The sequence below is a fragment of the Canis aureus genome, chromosome 9, assembly GCF_053574225.1.
Source record: "Canis aureus isolate CA01 chromosome 9, VMU_Caureus_v.1.0, whole genome shotgun sequence".
Taxonomy (NCBI): Eukaryota; Metazoa; Chordata; class Mammalia; order Carnivora; family Canidae; genus Canis; species Canis aureus.
Genome location: NC_135619.1, coordinates 38,950,601 through 38,963,634, shown reverse-complemented (window position 1 = coordinate 38,963,634; position 13,034 = coordinate 38,950,601). Strand labels below are relative to the sequence as shown.

Sequence of the window (13,034 nt, the reverse complement as noted above, 5' to 3'; positions counted from 1 at the left end):
GATTTAATTACCTCCCAAAGGGTCCAAATATCATCACACCTCCAAATATCATCACATTGGGGAATGAGACTCAACATATGAATTTGGGGGGAAAGAAACAGTCTAACACTTCAATCTATTTGACACTGTTTTATTCTGCTTGTCAAGGCTGTTTACATAGCTGCTTCTCTAGACCAGAAGGGAAAGTAAAGCCCATATTATATTAACTTTTTCCCTATTAATGCTTTGCATATAATTGGTAGAGAGAATTTATTCAATTAAATTTACTGCCATTTCTTTACATAGAGAAGATAGTAATCTGTGCTTAAATTTATTTAATATTACAAAGTAATTTAGAAAAAATTTGAGGTTCGTACATGGCACTTAGTTTCATTAGATAGTACAACACTACACCTATGTTGATAAACTTGAGGAAGATATAATGAGGATGTAGTTAGATGGGTTAAGTATAAAACTTGAAATGTGGGGGCTCCCTGGGTGGCTCAGCAGTTGAGCTGAGTGGCTGAGCCTTGGGCTCAGGGCATGATGCCAGGGTCTGGGGATCCAGTCCTGCAATTGGGCTCCCCTGTGAGGAGCCTGCTTCTCCCTCTGCCTATGTCTCTGCCTCTCTCTCTGTCTTTCATGAATAAATAAATACAGTCTTTAAAAAAAGACTTGAAATGTGGGAATGATGATGTATATAGCTAATAAATTTGGGAATGATGATATAGCTAATGAGTTCCAAGCTACAGTTTCAAACATAGGGACAGGATTTAGGAGTTCATCAGGATTGCTTCCTGAAGATTTTGACCAAATATGTTGCCTCAGCAAAAAACCAAACTAAGGAAAATAAAAAGAAATGAAATCATAGGGCAGCCCCAGTGGCGCAGTGGTTTAGCGCCACCTGCAGCCCGGGGTTTGATCCTGGGGACCCTGGATGGAGTCCCATGTCAGGCTCCCTGCATGGAGCCTACTTCTGCCTCTGCCTCTCACTCTCTCTCTCTCTCTTTCTGTGTCTCTATGAATAAATAAATAAAATCTTAAAAAAAAAGAAAGAAAGAAATGAAATCATAGGGATGCCTGGGTGGCTTAGTTGGTTAAGTGCCTGCCTTCAGCTCAGGTCATGATCTTGGAGTCCTGGGATTGAGCCCCATGCCCACATGGGGCTCCCTGCTCAGTGAGGAGTCTGCTTCTTCCTCTGCCCCTCACCCCACTCAATCTCAAATAAATAAATATAATATTTTTTAAAAATTAAATCATAAATACAGAGGAGAAAAATAGTAATATATCCTCATAATCAAAATTAGAAATGAAACAGAAAATGTTCTACCTGTGTATAAACTCCTGTCTGTTTGAATCTAGAATGGTGAATCTCAAATAAAGTAGAAAAGATTGTAAAGGCAATAAAAGAATTAAGAGTATAAAAGAATTGTTAAGTGAAGACAGGCTGACAATAAAGATCTTGAGTGTAGAAATATAATCTGAGAGAAATCACTTTTAAGGTGAAAATGAAGAATTTCTATCAAACTAAAAAATTTAAATCCTAAGAGTCTGCTTAGGATTATCTCTCCCTCTCCCTCTGCCCATCCCCCTGTTCATGCTGTCTTTCTAGCTCTCTCTAAAATAAATAAATAAAATCCTTTAATAAAAAAGTTAAGAAGAAACAACTTTACCCACTAGGCAGTTATTAAACTCAATACTCCAAGAGATGATATGGAATAAGTAAGAGTTCTATTAAATTCAGGGCTATTCTATTCATTACCAACTTTAAAATTTGGGCTGGTTTAGCAATACAGAGAAGTCCTTTGAGGTTGATGTTAGGGGTAACCATCATGCCCCTCAGCCAAATACCTTTTATGCCACGAACGGCCCTATTGATTAAGATGAGTATTTTTCAGTGATGGGCAGCTACATGCTCCTCTTGGTGGACTGTGAATGGATACTAAACTGAGTCCTTTGGCTTTCAGTTTTATATGTGTTTAAGGAACTATTTAATGTAAACTACTGCTCTGGACTGAATTGTGTCCCCACCTTCAAATTCATTTGTTAAAACCTAACCCCCCGCTGTGACTTTGGAGATAGGGCTGTTAGGGAACCATTAAAAACCATTTAATTAAGGTTAAATGAGGTCAGAAGAATAGGACCCTAATCCAATAGGACTGATGTCCTTATAAGAAGACAAAGCGTTACAAGCTTATCATGTGTGGACACATGAAGAAGGCACTGTCTGCAAGCTGAGGAGAGAGACCTAACCAGAAACCAACCCTGTTGGCAGCTTGCTCTTGGACTTTTAGTCTCCAGAGCTGAGAAAATAATTTTCTGGTTTTTGAGCCACCTAGTCTGTGGTATTTTGTTACACCAGTCTAAGCAGACTAATACACTCACTAATGAATCACTAATATGAAATGAAATAATAAAATTTGGAGTCCATAAACAAAAAATAGTGTATTACCAGGAATATATATATATATAGATTATATATATAAATTATATATATATAAGATTATATATAATATAATATATATAATATATATATAATATAATATATATAAGATTATATATAATCATATATATATATATAATCTTATAATTATATATATATATAATCTTAGGGTCCTGGGATCAAGCCCTGTGTCTCCTGGTCAGCGAGGAATCTGCTTCTCTCTCTCCCTCTGCCCCTCCTCCTCACTCATGGTCTCTCTCAAATAAATAAAATCTTTAAAAGAAAGAATACAAAGTGGTTTTTAAAGTTTTTTTTTTTTTAATTCATTATAGACACAGAGAGAGAGAGAGAGGCAGAGACACAGGAGAAGGGAGAAGTAGGCCCCATGCCCGGAGCCTGACGCAGGACTCGATCCCGTGACTCCAGGATCGTGTCCTGGGCCAAAGGCAGGCGCTAAACCGCTGAGCCACCCAGGGATCCCCCAAAGTGGTTTTTAAAAAGTAATAAGAGGGATCCCTGGGTGGCGCAGCGGTTTGGCGCCTGCCTTTGGCCCAGGGCGCGATCCTGGAGACCCGGGATCGAATCCCACATCGGGCTCCCGGTGCATGGAGCCTGCTTCTCCCTCTGCCTGTGTCTCTGCCTCTCTCTCTCTCTGTGACTATCATAAAAAAAAAAAAAAAAAAAAAAAAGTAATAAGAAACAGGTAAAATTAATTTTCACATCTTTCATTTAACACAATATATCCAAAATATCATTTCAATGTGTATTTAATATAAACGTGTATTAATATTTAATTTCTTTAGTACTGTTTTTGAGATCCAATGTGTATCTTTTTTATTTATTTATTTTAAAGATTTTATTTATTTATTTGACAGAGAGAGAGAGTGTGTACAAGCATGGGGCAGCAGGAGGCAGAGGGAGAGGGAGAAAGACACCTCACTGAGCAGAAACTCTGACAAGGGGTTCCATTCCAGGGGCCTGGAATCATGACCTGGGCAGAAGGCAGATGCTTAACTGACTGAGCCACCCAGATGCCCCTAAAACCCAATGTGTGTTTTAAATTTACAGCACATCCCAAGCAAAATTTGTATTGTATTTCAAGTACTCAATAGCTGCATGTGGCTAGTGGCTATTGGATAGCACAAGGTATATAAGGCAGCATGGCATGTATTTAAGTCACTATAGCTTAGTAATAAGCCTGAACAAGATATTGCAAAGCTCTTACTTTTTATATACATACATAGTTGGTATTCCAGTTTTTCAGAAGGATATTTTATTATTTACTAGTGATGTCTCGAGTTCTTATCGTTCTAAAGTGCTCTTATTGGTATGTAAATGAAAATATTTACAGAATTGCTACTATTCTTTTCTTGTAAGGTAATGAATGTGTGGCTGCCATTTTGTTATTATCAAGTTCTTTTTTCCCTAGAAAGTGAGAACATGTAGAGTAAGAGGACTTCCTGACCTTTTCTCCACCTAAATAAGTTATATAGTTAGAAATAAAGAAAAAGAAAACCACAGGAGTAGATGAATCATTAGTCTGACCTAGACTAACACTATGTACCGGTTGTTGTTTTTATTTATAACAAGTAAGATACAATTGTAAAACATAGTTAAGGGAGCTTTTGTGACCATGAAGCAGAGTGATGCTGACCAGTTTGCATAAATCCATTATGTTGAATGTAGAACTGCTAACCCTCATGACCTTACTGTATGAGTGTGGTTTGGAAGTGTTACTGGGGTATTATTTTTTTCTTTCTTCTCACATTAGCCTCACTCCAGTGTTACAGAGAAGTGGTTATTTTTGAACCAAGTAAAAAAGAGCTTTATCATGTTATCATGGCTACATCACTTCAAGACAAAAAAAAATGATTTCAGATGATCTCCTTCTGTTTTACTATATACACATTTATTGTCTCTAGATTTCCAAGGATAAGTGGATAAATGTGATGGTTCACATTTGCCCTATAACTAGTTAGAATTGGTTTTCTAAGGGAAATGTTTCTATTCCTTTGCTTTAGCTTTACCAAATGATCTGAGCTGAAGCAATCTTTTAAAATGGCTATGATGCACTCAGTGTTTTCGAAAGCAAGCATTGTAACCATTTAGATCTTTCATCATTATTACAATGTGTCCAGTGGCTCTTCTTGTAGAATTAATGCATGGAGCTTCCATTAAGTGTTCTCTGAATCCACTTAGCAATAGGCCAATCTATTGTCCTCTCAACTAAGTATTCATATATAAGATTTGAAAAATATTCAGAAACATTGCCAATCAGAAAGGGGAAAAAACCCACACATGTCAGCTTTGATAAGAAAGAAGTGCTCTTTAGAGGGTTCTTAGGAGTTTCAGGGGGGTTCCCAAGGGACGGTAGAATAAACAGACTATCAGGAAAAACAGCTAGGAGTTTGGTGTTCAAATAGCAGTCCTCCAAAACCCACAAATGGTGTCAGTTTAAAAAAAATCTATGGGAAAAAAAGATTAAGAAAAATAAGCTGATTAGACTAATAAAAAAGAATAAATATTATAGCAATAAATTGTGTGTTAGTCAAGAAGCATGGGTCCAAATGAAGGAAGCTCAATGCAAACCAGTTTAAGTGAAAAACAAAACAAAAAAACAACTTGTTCACATAAGTGGGGAACATCTGAAGAACATCTATCTGACTTTGGGCATACCTGGATCCAGGGTCTCAAATGATAGTTTTAGGATTCTCCTTTTTTATTGGTCTCTCCTTTCAGCTTAGTTTTGTTCTTTTCTATTTTATAGGGCATTTCTCCTTATGACGGAAATATGGCCTCTGGCAATGCAGATGTCATTACTGGTGTCGTTGTTCTATATGTTCAGCTCCAACAGGAGAGAGAAAACTATTGGCTTTCAATTTGGAAAATTTCATGAATATTGATCTCTCTGTGTTGGATTACTTGTCAAACTGGCCACTTAGGCCAGTCACTATCTTCAGACGACTACAGTCCTGTGGTCAGCTTGGCATGGCTTGCAGTTCTGCCCCTTGGTGGAGGTGATGGGGAATGGAAGTATGATACTGATTAGTAGCTCCACCAGATCCACACAGAATGGGGGAGAGGTGGTGTCTCAAACTGGAATAGTGCAAAGATGAAAATAGTTATATGTTTTCTAAAGTTACTGAAGAAAATATAGTTAAGGTTCTAATAACTGTGGAAAAGTGCTTTTCAAATTTGGGGATTTTGTTAAAGTTGTTTCTAATTTAGTAGTTTTGGGGTGGGGGGATCTGAGATTCTTTACTTCTTTTTTAGAGATTTTATTTTATTCATGAGAGACAGAGAGAGAGAGAGAGAGAGGAAGAGACACAGGCAGAGGGAGAAGCAGCCTCCATGCAGGGAGCCCGATGTGGGACTCGATCCCAGGTCTCCAGGATCACACCCTAGGCTGAAGGTGGTGCTAAACTGCTGAGCCACCGGGCTGCCCCCTGCCCCAAGATTCTTATTTCTAAGCAAGCTTCAAGGACCATCCTTGAGTAGCAGTACTCTAGAATACATTTGCGAATTGGGTATAATTTTATAGCATCTGGTCAGCAGAAAACTGAAGGAGATTACCTGTGTGAGGCTGAGTTGTGAAGGTTTTAGATTTAATTATTTGAATTTTTCTTTATCAGGAGTACTATCATATAAATTTCGATATTCTTTTGGACTATGTACAGTTTATGACTTGTTAAGTGCTCTCAACTAGAAGAACAATGATTAGCACACTTACTTTGAACATAGTTTCAAGAAATACTAAAGTAAGATACATCTGGAATATACTATTCTCCTTAAAACATGATATAATGTGAGAAATAGAAGGGTATGGGGGTAGGGCTAGGTCTCTGGTCTGTGGTGGGGTGACCTAGTCATGCAGCAAGGCTGAAACTGAATAGAACATCTTTCTATGGGCAGTGGAAGAAGCCAAGGTGGGCAGAGTGTGACTTCTTGATCCTCAGAATTAGAGAGAATTGGTGGCTAGTAACAGGGCTCCATCTCCAGGACTGCAGCTTAGGGATAGTATTCAAGTGATGTGAATAGGTTGGGGGATGAATATAGAGATTGGACAAGTGAGGTAAAGACCAAGGTAAAGTACAGAGACTGGGAGAGGGCAGATTATCAAGATAAGTATATAAGGCACTGGAACCAGGGAGAAGGCAAAGGCTTAGTTTTAGAAGCACAGTTGAACTTGAGGTACCACATCTGAGGTATAGGATGAAAAACAGGCTAGCTTTATGTCTGTTCCCTTAATGCATAAGAAGAGGGCTCTGCCAGAGGGAGCAGAAGTCATGGGGCTTGAGAGAGTGGAAGGAGTAAAGCCACAAATCCCAATTAAAAGGGCCTAGGTATAAAGGACAAATGTATTTTTAAAAATATTTTATTTATTTATTTGAAAGAGCGAGCGAGCGAGAGAGAGAGAGAGAGAGTATGAGTGAGTGGGGTGGGGAGAAGCAGAGGGAGAGGGAGAAGCAGACTCCTATTGAGCAGGGAAGGAGACTCAGGGCTCAATCCCAGGACCCTGGGATCATGACCTGAGGCAAAGCCAGATGCTTAACTGACTGAGCCACCCAGGTGCCCCAGGACAAATGTATTAACAAGAAATCAGACAAGTTATTATTGTAATAACTTGGAGGAAGTTCCGTGGCTTTTATGTGTAGCCCCTTATTGTGATTTTATAATTACTGAGTCTAGTCATTATTGGTTAATGCGTCAATTGAGAAAGAAATGTGTTCTCTCCATTAGAATAGTAGTGATACTAGGTTTTTGTAACCTAAGTCTGTATTATTGCCCAGAGGTCCTGCAAACAGGAGTCAGTTTATTTTATTTTATTTTAAATTCAATTTGTCACCATATAGTATAATACCCAGTGCTCATCCACAGGAGTCAGTTTAATCAGACGCTCTACTAAATCTAAGATACTTACTTTAAACTGTAGTATTTCCTCTTAGCTCATTGGTTAGCTGCAAAGGAACTTGCCTAAGATACAAATTGAAAGCCTGACTAGTTTTTAACTTCTTTGGATTTATTTCTTAGAAGAATAAGGTTTTTAGAGCAAAAGGAGAAATCTGATTGGTTATCTACCTAGAGTATAATGCAAATAACCAGAAATTATATTTGTCTTCAAAATTCAGAAATTTTTATACCAAAAATTGATAGAGCAAAGAAATTATTTAAGAGTATATAGGAAAGTGTGAAGACTTCAAACTTTAAAGGGATACTTGGTTTTGTTTGTTTTTTTTTTCCAATTCCACCTTCAAAATACTACCATTGCTTTCACTCTGCACCTGTTCACTCTTTCTCTCCTATTAGTCTGTAGCAGTGAGCTCTCTTTGGAAGCCTTTGGAACTTTCTTTGAGATGGGGAGGGTCCCCAGGACTTCTCTCAAAGTCTAACTTGACATAACAAGGGGAAAAAGGAATCAGGAATAGTCTTTATTCCCATATATTACTTAAGATATACAATACACACACACACAAAAAGATATACAATAGACATGCATCTTTGACTTCCTTGGATAACTGCTAAACCTCTTTTGTAGAAGGGGAAGAACAAAAGAGTCTATGCTAAAGGCAATAGTAGTCATGCAAATTTAAGAAATAATTCAGAGACAACATGTGTGTTTTGAGGCAGAATTCAAGATTAAGGAACAGTACATTTTAAAGGATTCTAAAAAATTGATTAGGGAATGCCATATTAACAAGCAGATACAAATTAAATAACAGTATGTCCTCTGGTGATTCATGGTGACTCAGCTAAGGTAATATGGTAATCTTAACACAGATGTTTTTTGAAGGCCTCCTCAGTTGGTTTGTGTGTGTGTGTGTGTGTGTGTGTGTGTGTGTCTGAGGGGATGAGAGAGGAAATCAATTTAATGTTTTTCATTGGGTGAATTAAAATTATGCAAAATTATTTTTCTTGGTTTTTGCAGTTTGATTTAACAAATGAATAACTGATTAATTTATTCCAGAAAGCTGATACTTTAAAATTTTTATAATAGAAAATATGCAAAAATAGTGCAAAGATTCCATATATATACTTCACCCAGCTTCTCCTAATGTTAACTAATTATTTAACCATTGTACAATGGAAGAACAGGATTAATAGTGGCACATTGTTATTAACTAAATTATGAACCTTATTGAAAGTTCACCAGTTTTCTCCGGTGTCTTTTTTTTTTTTTTTTTTTCCATTTAGGATCTCATCTTGGATTCCACATTGCATTTAGTTGTATCTCTCTTCAGTCTCTGTCAATCTTTAGTTTTTTTCTTATCTTTTGCAACCTTGACACTTTTGAGGAATACTGGTTAGTTTGTAGAATGTCTCTCCAATTTGGGTTTAATGTTTTCTCATGACAAGGTTATGCATTTTTGGCAAGAATATCATACAAGTCATTTTATGTCCTTCTTAGGATATAACAGAGGTACATGATATTTATATGTTTTATTACTGGTGATGCTAATCTTGATTGCTTGGTTAAGTTAGTAATGTCAGGTTTCTTTACTGTAAAATCACTATTTTCCCTTTGCAATTGATAATTATCTTGGGATATTTCGAGAGTTTGGCTAATATCCTGTTTCTTCTCAAACTTTTGCCCCTTAATTTTTGCATCCATAGGTAGATCTTGTCTATAACAAATACTATTGCAAGTATGCCCAGTGGTGACTTTGTACTTCTTAAACTCTCTCTACATTTATTTATTTATTTATTAAGATTTTATATATTTACTCATGAGAGACAGAAAGAGAAAGAGAGGCAGAGACATAGGCAGAGGGAGAAGCAGGCTCCATGCAGGGAGCCTGATATGGGACTTGATCCCAGGACTCCAGGATCACACCCTGAGCTGAAGGCAGGCACCTAACCACTGAGCCACCCAGGTGTCCCTCTCTCTACATTTATTAATTGGAATTCTATAAGGAAGAGCTGCCATTTTTCCTCATTTATTTATTCAATTATGTGACTCATGGATATTTATTTTATAAATTAAAATCTAATACTATCATCATTGATGATGTCAGTTTGTTAGGTCAAATTGTTCCAAATTTGACCATTGTGGGGTTCCTTCAGTTTGGCTTTTGACTTATTCTATGCTTTTTTGAGAATTTCCTTGTTTTCTGGTACCACAAGATTATCCAGGCTCATCCTGCCCCAGCCCTGGAATCAACCATTTCTCTAATTAGCGGATTCCTTTTATTTGGCTTTGCCCTGTGGTCCAACACTGCTCTATGCCCTGATGGGCTCAGTTTCTGCCCACATTTCTAGATGCCATATAGTTGAATGCTATGGAGGCCTACACTTTTCAGCTATCTTTAACTGTGCAGCTTAGACTGAGAGATGGGTTAGGGTAAACTTCTCTCTTTTTCTCTCTGGGCCTTGGGGAGGGGGGTATAGTTTGAACTTGTAGGGGTAGAGATGTCAAAGCACTCTCAGTGAATGGATGGTCCAAGGAAGAAGAGGCAGGCCAGGATCTGGCAAGAACTCAGTCTTCGGGTCCTAATAACAGTCACTTCAAGCAGCGCTTGAATTTCTTGCTTTATACTTCCTTTCTGTTACCCTCTAACCCTTAAGCAAAATTTTATTCACAGGTTCTGGCTACACATTAGCTGTACTTCAGGGATTTTAGTGCGGAGTCTGTCCTACATGGATAGAGGTGAAAAGGGGAGAACAGAATCTTCTTCCTTGAGGCCAGAGAAGTTACAATAAGGGAATCATAGGTATAGAGCACAAACAACTATGCCCAGCATTTTGGTAATCTCATGTAGTATCAAGAGTGTGGGATCAAGATAAGGTGGTTATAGCAGAAAAAAAAAGACACTTGTAACATGATATGGGGAAATTTCTCCAACCAAGGTAGTTTCCTTCAACCAAGCCAACAGGGTCCACTGTAATTTTCCTATTTAGCGGAAGTGTGACCTGTGATCCTATGACCTAATTTTGTAGTTACAGGTTGCTAAAGCCTAGATATTTGGGAGAGACTTATTAAAGTTTATCTTGCTAGTTTTAGCTCACCATTCCAGTCAAGTAGGATCGTCTTGAATTTTGTTTCTATCATCCATCGTGTTGATTATTTTTTGGTTATAATGCTCTTCATTGAAAATACTTGACTTTTTTTTTAACCTTCATTTAAGTCCAGACTAAAAATGTTGACTTAGGATGGAAACTGTGGTCTTCCCTGCAGTTAGACAACTAATGGTTCAATCTATGGTTTCTAAAATCTACTCTTTTTTCTCTTTCTGAGCAAAGGAGATTATTTTCCCATTCCAGGGTTCTGGTACCTCTCCCATTATCCATTTATTCTCTAAGATTTCTGGATGCAGATACCACCTCAGTCCCTTCCTTCAAGGTCCAAGAATGTAATTCACTGGGGCACCTGACTGGCTTAGTCACTACAGCATGCAACTCCTGGTCTCTGGGTTTTAAGTCTGAGCCTCATGTTGGGTATAGAGATTACTTGAAAATAAAATCTTTTTTGGGGCGCCTGGGTAGCTCAGTTGGTTAAATGTAGGACTCTTGATTTCGGCTCAGGTCAACAGCTCAGGGTCTTGAGATCAAGCGCTGCCTCAGACTCTGTGTTCAGTGGTGAGTCTGCTTGAGACTTTCTCTCTTTCTGGCCCTCTCCACTCATGCACATGTGAGCACATGTGAGCACTCTCTTTCTTTAAAATAAATAAATCTTTAAAAAAAATAAAATCTTTTTTTTTTAAAGAATATAATGGGGCACCTGGGTGGCTCAGTCAGTTGAACCTGACTCCTGATTTCCACTCAGGTTATGATCTTGGGGTCATGGAATTGAGCCCTGTGTGGGGCTCTGTGCTCAGCATGGAGTCCACTTATCTCTCTCCCTCTACTCCTCTCATAGTTCTATCTTCTAATCTTTAACTATTGGACAGTCATTTACTAATAATTACTTAAATGGTTAAGAGATGAAGAGATTTTTAGTGTGGCTGGAGAGCAGAAAATGCCTTGCATGTACTATGAGCCCAATATATATTGAATGAATGGATGGATGATTCCTGGAAAGAAAAACACTAATTAGTAGATGGAGAATTCTGTTCTCTGTTATCCTTTTTTAATAATGTGGAACAATTTTATTTGAACCCTTTGCATTTAGCTTCAACATCAGTGTCATTATCATTACCAAGGCTATTTGTTCCACCTGTTGAGATCTCCAGTAGAATTTTCCAGACTGCAACATCTTTTTTTCTATATAAATTATTTGAGCTATTTCACTTTTTAAACCAGAGCATGGTGCTATCACCACATTACATTAAGAAAGACTTTTCCTTTCATCTTGTAGGTGGATAATTTCTATAATAAACTACTTTATTTAGATATTCTTTTATTCATTTAGTTTTAATTTAACTTTTGAATAGGTAATGATGTACATGATTAAACAAATTAAAATATACAAAGTATACAGTGAAAAATCTCTCTTCCACTTCTGTCCACCATCTGCTCAGTTGCTCCTCCAGACTTGAAACTACTGTTTATAGCTTCTTGTATATTCTTCTAGAATTTGTTTATTCATATATGAGTATACATAAACATAGGTCTCATTTCCCATGTTTGAAAGAACTCTGGCATCCTTTAACATTCATCATTTTCTCTAGCAATCAGTGGGCCATTCCTTCTTTTATTTTTCTTTTAGAAAAAAAGGCCCCTTTTCCTTTTCAAAGAACTTTAGGGTTGCCTGAGTGGCCAATCGGTTAGGTGTCTGACTCTAGACTTCTGCTAGGGTCATGATCTCAGGGTCATGGAATCGAGCCCCACATCAGCTCTGTGCTCAGTGCTGAGTCTGCTTGAGATTCTTTAACTCTGCCCCTCTCCCCACTCAGGCTCATTCTCTCTCTCAAATAAAGAAATCTTAAAAAAAATAAAGAATTTCAGATTATTCAGATTCAAGTTTCCTGAAATTAAGCAAGATCCCAGGTATCCTTTAGTTATTTTCATTCATCCATTTGATTCATTCATTCATTCAGCAAAAATCTATTGATTTGCTTGCTGTATCAAAGATCCTGTATTCAGTTCTTAGATTACAGAGATTATGGATCTTGCCCTGGAATAATATGTAGTATAGTAAGAGATATAAGACATGAAGCTAAATAATTATGAGAGATGTATAAAATGCCACTACAGTTCAAAGAAGGGAGAGATTAATTCAATCCTAAGGATCAAGGAAGGCTTTGGGAGAAAAGTGACCTTTGAGTTGAGCCATGAAAGTTGAGTCCATGTATTTACAGAGATGGGATAATGAAAAAGGAAGAACATTCTATGTTATATCTCAGTACTCTTGTTTCCAAGTGACAGAAACTCAAAATAGCTTAAAAAATAAAGAAAAAGTAGGAGATTTCATACTATATTTCTGTAACCAAAACCAGAATAGACAAGACTGGAGCTACCATTAGTGTCAATAGCATACAAAGACTTTATAGCATTATCCTTCTCTGTATCTCCTTCCTCCATCCTGCCTCCTTTTCCTAACAGGCTGCTTCCGGTAACAGGTGATACAAGTGGCATCATATTCTTATTGCTCTCAATCCAAGAGCAAAAAGAGAGTTACCCCTTTGCTTCCAATTCAGAAATTTTGGAAAGGACTGGCCCAGCTTGGTGGTTGTAC

At 37.5% G+C, this 13,034-nt stretch overlaps 1 long non-coding RNA gene across 1 annotated transcript in view; it reads right to left on the bottom strand.

Annotated features, from left to right (window-relative positions):
- LOC144320683 (uncharacterized) overlaps positions 1-13,034 on the bottom strand; it is a 69,069-nt gene that overhangs the window by 49,950 nt on the left and 6,085 nt on the right. The gene's annotated exons all lie outside the window — the stretch shown is intronic.